This window comes from Ursus maritimus, unplaced genomic scaffold, assembly GCF_017311325.1.
Source record: "Ursus maritimus isolate PB19 unplaced genomic scaffold, ASM1731132v1 scaffold_18, whole genome shotgun sequence".
Lineage (NCBI taxonomy): Eukaryota > Metazoa > Chordata > Mammalia > Carnivora > Ursidae > Ursus > Ursus maritimus.
In genome coordinates this window covers 52,890,667-52,899,798 of record NW_024424230.1, presented here as the reverse complement: position 1 = coordinate 52,899,798, position 9,132 = coordinate 52,890,667, and the positions used below count along the sequence as shown (strand labels likewise).

Here is a 9,132-nt window from a genome sequence, read left to right as displayed (position 1 = left end):
TGCAGTCTTAATGTTTATTGAGTGTGTTCCACGGTCCCCGTTCTTCACGTGAAAGCCTGACAGCTACAGGGAGGCATTTCTAATGAAACCCTCCGTGCCTGCATAAGAGACTACCCCGGGGCGGGACGGGACAAGGAGCCGCAGCTCTCTGTTCTGTGGAGTTGCCTCTTATTGCTACGCGCCTACAGAATCTTCCTCAATCTTCCCGACTCTCTGAAGCCCATGCCGTTTTTCCTGGAGGTCAAAGGCAGCTCAGAGAGTACCCAAACTTACTCCGGCTACAAAATGGGTGGAACACTGGGAGAATGCTTCCTGAATGCCAGGTCTTTGGACACGAACTTAAACTTCAGGTGGTGGGCGGGGTTGGTAGGTAGGACCGTGTCTACATTAATGCTGTCTATATTTATGTTAATGGAGGGGAATGTATACCATCTGCTTCAATTCAGCCACTATTGACAGTGCTAGTTGTAAGCGCTGCTTCTCCCCTGTAGTAAGGCTCCGCTCTGACCCACTTCCTACCCAACCAGTCTCATGTTTTTTCCATCAGTGTTGATATAGCAGGTAAAGAAGGCTTCAAATAAAAGAGCATTTCCTAATGAAACTGCAGGCATTAAATTGTGTTAAAATACTTTCAAAAGCAAAAATAAAATACTTTCAAAAGCAAAATGCTAAACTAGATGAATTTTGATATCGATTACCTAAAATATATGTACCTCGGGAGAGAAAAATATACAACAAAAAAGTTGTTATCTATGGGTGGTAAAATTTTTACTTTATATGTCTTTATTATGGAAAATTTTTAGTTTATATGTCTATTTTTGAAGTGATTTTATAGTTAAAAACAGTAAAATTTATTAAGATGAAAAGAAATTCTGGAAATATAAAAAATGCTTTCAATTTTTAACATGCTAGTTATATAAAAGGAATTTTGGAAACCATAAAGGATGAATGGAGAACTTAGACTGCATTTCACATCTCAGGCTTCATCTGAAGAACATGTAGTATTCTTGTAATCTTTTATAGCTAGAAATTGATTTTTTTTTGTTGAGGAAGAGATAATGTCATCATATTTTCTTCATCTAAAAAAGGAAAACCATTTACTGAGTCATTATAATTTATGGAATTTCTCTGGAGCAACAGATAGTATCAAAATGTCATTTAAAGTTTCAGAGTCAGAATGAACTCTTACTTTGGCCTCAATATGAGATTTATGAACCCTAATACAAGACTGGGCAATCATGCTAAAAGTACTCAGGATGGGCTTGCTATTAACAATGAAAAGTATACATATTTTCTTTTGCAAATACCATACGTTACAAAATACATTTTAAAAAACCTACATTGCCAACATAGGGATGCTTAATAAATATGTAATGTATATATTTAAGTTATGAAGCCTAATAATAAAGCGAATATTCTTGAATCTGTGACTCAAGATTAAGCCTTAGATTGTGGAATTTATCCTATCTTTCCTGAGTTAACCAGTATCCTGAAGTTTGTTAATCGCCCTCTGACTTTTAGAAACATAGAGTTTTATATTTATCTATCTATACCTTGATTTATTTGCTTAGTATTGCTTATTTCTGAAATTTTTAAAAATAATATCAGACTGCTTTAGATTTCTGCAACTTGCTTCACTTATTATGTTTCTAAAATTCCTTCGAATTGTGTCATTCATGCAATGTTAGTTTTTTTCTTTTTATTGCTACATAATATACCACTGTGTGAATATACCATAGTTCATGTGTGCAATTTCTTGATACTGGATATTTGAATTGTCTTTGGCCGTTTGCTATTATAAATGATACGTTGTTATTCTTGTATGTATCTCCTGACCCACATGTTAGGAATTGCTTTAGGATTAGATTTAGGTTTAGGAGTAGAATTGCTAGATTAGAGGGGGCATGTGGATATTAAACTTTACATGATAATGCTACACTGTTTTCTAAAATATTTGTGCCAGTTATATTTTCACCAACACTTGGTATTTTCTGACCTCTTCAATTTGCCACTCTGGTAGTAGGAGTAAAATTATATCTAACTGGTTCTTTGAATTTGCGTTGTCTTTATTTTTAGAATATGTTTGAGCAGCTTTTCGTATGTTTTTTGACCATTTATGTTTCTTATTGTGTACCATGCTTGTTTATGCATTTTAGCCATTTGGGGGAGGTTTTCCTTCCTGCTTGCCTTCCTTTCTTTTTAAGTGTAATTGACAACAATATCCTATTAGTTTCAGGTGTATATCACAGTGATTTGATATTTGGATACATTATGAAATGATCCCCATGATAAGTCTAGTTATTATCTATCACCATCCAAAGTTATTATAATATTATTGTCTATATTCTCTATGCTGTACATTACATCCCCCAAATTATTTTATAACCGGAAGTTTGTACCTCTTAATCTCCTTTACCTATTTCGCCCAACTTCTAAACCCTCCCCACTGTGGTAACCAACAGTTTACATCCTGTTTTTATGAATCTGTTTCTGTTTTATTTTCTTTTTTAGATTCCATATATTTGTGAAATCATATGGTATTTGTCTTTCTCTTTATTATTTATTCACCTAGCATAATGCCCTCTAAGTCCATCCAGGTCATCGGAAATGGCAAGATTTCATTCTTTTTTGTGACTATTACTTTATTGTGTGTATATATATATCTATGGATTCATCTATGGGTGGACACTTAGGTTGCTTCCGTATCTTGGCTATTGTAAATGGTGCTGTAGTGGACATAGGGGTGCATATATCTCTTCAAATGTTGTTTTCATTTACTTTAGATAAATACCCAGACGTGGAATAGCTAGGTTATCTGGTAGTTCTATTTTTAATTTTTTAAGAAATCTCCATACTGTTTTTTCATAGCGGCTGCACAATTTACATTCCTACCAACAGTGATCAATACTTCTCTTTTCTCCACATCCTCACCAACATTTGTTATTTTTTTGTTTTTGATAATAGCCGATCTGAAAGATAACAGGTGATATCTCATTGCGGTTTTGATTTATACTTCCCTGATGATTAGTGATTAGCTGAGCATCTTTTCAAGTCCCTGTTGGCCATCCATGTCTTCCTTCAAAAAATGTTTATTCAAGTTCTCTGCCCATTTTATTTTTATTTTTTTATTTTTTAATTTTTTTAAAGATTCTATTTATTTATTTGACAGAGAGAGAGACAGCCAGCGAGAGAGGGAACACAAGCAGGGGGAGTGGGAGAGGAAGAAGCAGGCTCATAGCGGAGGAGCCTGATGTGGGGCTCGATCCCATAAGGCCGGGATCACGCCCTGAGCCAAAGGCAGACGCTTAACCGCTGTGCCACCCAGGCGCCCCCTCTGCCCATTTTAAAATCAGATTATTTCTTTTTAATATTAGGTTGTATGAGTTCTTCATATATTTGGATATTAGCCCTTATTGAATGAATGATTTGCAAATACCTTCTCCCATTCTGTAGGGTGCCTTTTTGTTTTGTTGATTGTTTCCTTTGCTGTGCAAAGGCTTTTTATTTTGGTGTCGTCCCAATTGTTTATTTTTGCTTTTGTTTCCCTTGACTGAGGGACAGATCCATAAATATGTTGCTAAGGCCAATGTCCAAGAGTTGATGCTTATGTTTTCTTTTAGGAGTTTTATGGTTTCAGGTCTCACATTTGGTCTTTCATCCATTTTGAGTTTACTTTTGTGTATGGTGTAAGAAAGTGGTCCAGTTTCAGTCTTTTGCATGTCCAGTTTTCCCAGCACCGTTTGTTGAAGAGACTGTTTTCTCCCCATTGTGTATTCTTGCCTCCTTTGTCATAGATTAATTGACCATATATATTGTAGGTTTATTTCTGGACTCTATTCTGTTCCACTGATCTATGTGTCCATTTGTGTGCCACTACCATACTGTTTTGATTTCTACAGCTTTGTAGTATATCTGGAAACCTGGGATTGTGATGCCTCCAGGTTTGTTCTTCTTTCTCAAGATTGCTTTGGTTATTCAAGATCTTTTGTAGTTCCATACAAATTTCAGGATTCTTTTTCTAGTTCTGTGAAAAATGCTATTGGTGTTTTGATAGGGGTTGCATTGAATCTGTAGATTGCTTTGGGTAGTATAGACATTTTAACAATATCGGTTCTTCCAATCCATGAGCCTGGTAGATCTTTCCATTTATAGTTATCAGACTATAGGTTTTTCACCTCCTCTGTTAAATTTATTCTTAGATGTTTAATTCTTTCTGGTGCAATTGTAAATGAGATTGTTTTAATTTCTCTTCCTGCTACTGTTACTCATGTATAGAAATGCAATAGATTTCTGTATATTAATTTTGTATATTTCAACTTTACTAAACATGCATTAGCCTACTAGTTTTTTGGTGGAGTCTTTAAGGTTTTCTATGTATAGTATCATACTATACATATAGTATGTATATGTATTTACATAGTGACAGCTTTACTTCTCCCTTACCAATTTGGAGAACTTTTATTTCTTTTTCTTGCCTGATTGCTGCAGCTAGGACTTCTAGTATTATGCTGAATAAAAGTGATGAGAGTGGACATCCTTGTCTTGTTCCTGAGAGGAAAAGCTTTCAATTTTTCATCACTGAATATGTTGTTAGCTGTGGGGTTTTATATGTAGCTTTTATTATGTTGAGGTATGTTTCCTCTAAACCCACTTTGCTGAGTGCTTTTATTATGAATGGATGTCGTATTTGTCAAATGATTTTTTTGCATTTATTGAGTTGATCATATGGTTTTTATCCTCCCTCTTATTAATGTGATGTATCACACTGATAGATTTGCAAATATTGATACACCTTTGCATCCCTGGAATAAATCCTACTTGATCATGGTGAATGATCAAGTGTACTGTTGAATTTACTTGACGTATTTAATGTATTGTTGATTTTGGTTTGCTAATATTTTGTTGAGGAGTCTTACATCTATGTTCATCAGGAATATAATTATATTTTTTATTTCTAGAAGTTTAGTTATTTTTAAAATAAGTCTGACTATTTTGATAGTCTGATGTCTTTGGATGTACAGGTATAACAGCTAATAATTCATCATTTCCTGGTCCATGTCACAGTTGTTAAATGGTAGAACCCAGAGTTAAATTCAGGTCTAACTATAGAAGCTATTTCTTTTAATTATACCAATGTTTTCTACCCTTCAGTATATGAATAGATCCTTCATAATTTTTTACATGCAAGTACTGTATTAATAGTTGATTAAATACATGAATATATGCATTAATATGTTTAAAGCCCTTAAAACAGTGCCCAGCAAATCATATATGTTCAATAAATGCTAGCTATTATTTTTAATATTTTTCTTTATGAAATTAACTTTTAAAATTTATGTAGTCTTGTGTCAAATAGTACTATCTGTGGCGTTATAGTGTTGATATCTAATACATTTTATTTTAATGCAGTTTAAGGCACATATCTATTAAAATGTTTATCCATATATGCTTCAAATATTTTTTGTACCATCAATGTTATGTGTACCACATTGACAAAAACACAATTTAACAGCTCCTCAATAAACTCTTTTTGAATTTGAATAACTATTTCTTTAATTCTGTTGTTAAAGAACAGTTAATAGTGAAATGCTCATCTGAGGTCCATTTTCCTCCCGTCTGTGTAACTTTGGATAATCAGTTTTTCTTCTTTAAATTGAAGGTAATTTTGGCTATAATTAAGTTTAAAGGAAGTGTATGTAATTTTTTGACATAATGCTTGATACAAAAGACTGTTAAATATTACCTTATTTTAAGGTCCTCCAAGGAGAAATTATAAAACTTTAGGAATTCAGCATTTAGGCAATCCTCCTGGAAGCTAATAATCTACATAAAGGGTATTATTTCAAGGATCTCTCTCTTTTTGTGCATAATTTTAAAAAATTATGGTGAAATTCACATACTGTAAGATTAATCCTTTTAAAGTGAACAATTTAGTGTCATTTAGTACAGTCATAATGCTGTGCATTTTCATCACTCCAAAAGGAAAGCCTATATCTCTTAAGTAGTTGCTCCCCATTTTCCCCTTCTCCTGCCCCTGGTGACTACCGTTTGTTTTGTCTGTATGGATTTTTCTATTCTGTGTATTTCCCAAAATGGAATCATAGAGTATGTGGACTTTTGTATTTGGTTCCTTTTATTTAGTATATGTTTTTAAGTTTTACAAATTGTAGCATGTGTCAGCACTTTTTTCCTTATTATGGTTGAATAATATTCTGTTGTAAGAATATACCACGATGTGTTTATCCATTCTTACGTCAATGGACATTTGTACTATTTCTACCTTTTGGCTATTGTGAATAGTACTGCTTTGAACCTATGTGTGTGTTTATTTGTTTGAGTACCTGTTTTCAATTCTTTTGGGTATTAACCTAGGAGTGAAATCGCTAGGTCCATGCTAAATCTATGTTTGACTTTTTGAGGAAGTTCCAAACCATTTTCCACAGTGGTTGAACCACTTTACACTCCCACCAGCAAGGCACAAGAGTTCTTTCTCCACATCTCCACCAACACGTGTTATTTTCCATTAAGAATAATTTACAGTTATTCTAGTGAGTACATATTCAAGTGGTACATGATTGTGATTTTCATTTCCATTTCCCTAATGACTAATGATGTTGAGCATCTTCTCATGTATGTGAATATTGGCAATTTATATATTGTCTTGGAGGGATGATTCAGATTCTATTCAGATTCTATTCAGATTCTTTGCCCATTTTTCGGTCGACTTTTCTTTTTGTTGTTGAGTTGTAAGAATTCTTTATATATTGAAGATACTATGCTTTTTGTCAGATATATGATTTGCAAATATTTTCCCCCATTCTGTAGGTTGTTTTCTCACTTTCTTGCTAATGTCCTTTGATGCATGAAAGTTTTTAATTTTGATGACCCCTGTGATGTAGGGGTGCAACTTCATTTTTTTTGTATGTATATATCCAGTTGTCTCAGCATCACTTGTTGAAGAGACTATTCTTCCCATATTGAATGGTTTCAGCATGCTTGTAGAAAATCAGTTGGCCATGAACGTATAGGTTTATTTCTGGATCCCCAATATTGTTCCATTGATCTATATGTCTGTCTGTATGCCAGTATCACACTGTTTTGATTACTGTAGCTTTGTAGTAACTTTTGAAATCAAGATGTATGAGTTCTTAACTTTATTCTTCTTTTTATTTTATTTTATTATTTTATTTTTTAAAAAATATGGAACCCTTCATGAATTTGTGTGTCATCCTTGTGCAGGGGCCATGCTCATCTTCTCTGAATTGTTCCAATTTTGTATACGTGCTGCCGAAGTGAGCACTATTCTTTTTAAATACAGTTTTGGCTATTTGTGGCCTCTTAAAACTCCATATAATTTGATTATTGGCTTTTCTTTTTTTTTTTTTTTAAAGATTTTGTTTATTTATATGACAGAGAGACAGCCAACGAGAGAGGGAACATAGCAGGGGAGAGGGAGAGGAAGAAGCAGGCTCCCACCTGAGGAGCCCGATGTGGGACTCGATCACGGAACATCGGGATCATGCCCTGAGCTGAAGGCAGACGCTTAACGACTGCGCTACCCAGGCACCCCTGATTATTGGCTTTTCTGTTTCTTCATAAGTGGCCACTGGAATTTTGGTACAGAGTGCTTTGAATATATAGATTGCTTTGGATCATCATCTTAAAAATATTAACTATTCCAATCCAGGAGAAGGGGAAGCTTTCCATTTATTTAGATTTCTTCAATTTCTTTTAACAATGTTTTGTGGTTTTTAGTATACTACACACTTGATTAAACTTATTTCTGGGTATTTTATAGTTTTGGATGTTATTGTAAATGGAATTTTTTTCTTAATTTTATTTTTGGGTTATTCATTGCTGGCTTATGGAAATACAACTGATTCTTGTATTTTTCAGGTCTGTGAAATCAATTGCTAATTGATAAGTTGTAGTAGGTTTTCTGTGGATTCTTTGGAGTTTCTAGATATAGGATCATGTCGTCTGTAAATACAGATAGTTTTACTTTTCAACTTATATGCTTTTATTTATTTACCTTGCCTATTTCTCTGGCCAGAATTGTACTGGAGTACAATGCTGAAGAAGAGCTAAAAGCAGGCATCCTTATCTTGCCCTCATTTTTGGGTGAAAACTTTAGTTTTTCACTATCAAATATGATGATCATTGTAGGTTTTCCATATATGTCCTTTATCAGCTTAAGGAAGTTTCCTTGTTTTCTAGTGTATTAAGTGGTTTTTTTTTATAATCATTCAAAAGTGTTGGATTTTGTCATATGCTTTTTCTCCATCAATTGAGTTGATCGTGTGTTTTTCTCCCTTTCATATAGCATTGCTTTTCACAGATTGAATCACTTATGCATTCCTGAGATACAGCCCACTTGGTCATGATATATAATTCCTTTAGTATGCTGCTGGATTTAGTTGGATAGTATTTTTTTTCCTGAGGATTTTTTAACGTATATTCATAAGGAACATTTCTTGAGGTGTGTTTGGTAATAGGGTAAATTGGTCTCATAGAATAAATTAGGGAGTGTTCCCTTCTGTTCTTTTTATTGGAAGAGTTTGAGGAGTATTGGTTTTAATTCTTTTTAAAATGTTTGGTAGAATTCACAAGTGAAGCCATTTGGTCCTGGACTTTTCTGCATTGGGAGAATTTTCTTTTTTCTTTTCTTTTCTTTTCTTTTCTTTTCTTTCTTTCTTTTTTTTAAATCACTGATTTAATATCTTAACTTGTTAAAGGTCTGTTCAGATTTTCTATTCCTCTTGAGTCAGTTTTGGTAATTGTATGTTTCTAGGATTTTGTCCATTTCATTTAGGTTATCTAGTTTATTGATGGACAATTATTTATAGAATTCTTTTATTCTTATTTTTCAAAAATTTCCGTAGAGTTGGTTGTATGGTCCCTATTTTCTTTCTGATTTTAGCTCTTTGCATCTTCTCCTTTTTCTTTCTTTCTCAGTCTAGCTAAATTTGTCAATTTTATTGATTTTTTTCCCCATAAAACAAACATTTCATTTTATTGATTCTCTTGTTCTATTCTTGATTTCATTTATCTCTCCTCGAATCTTCATTATTTCCTTCCCTCTGTTTGCTTTGGGTTTAATTTGCTCTTCTTTTTCTAGTTTCTTAAACTGTG

At 33.5% G+C, this 9,132-nt stretch overlaps 1 non-coding gene across 1 annotated transcript; it reads right to left on the bottom strand.

The window, feature by feature from the left end:
- Positions 1-7,194: 7,194 nt before the first annotated feature.
- Positions 7,195-7,300, bottom strand: LOC121103283. Its single transcript, XR_005835441.1, has one exon. It is a non-coding gene; the product is annotated as a U6 spliceosomal RNA (small nuclear RNA).
- Between the last annotated feature and the right edge of the window lie 1,832 nt (positions 7,301-9,132).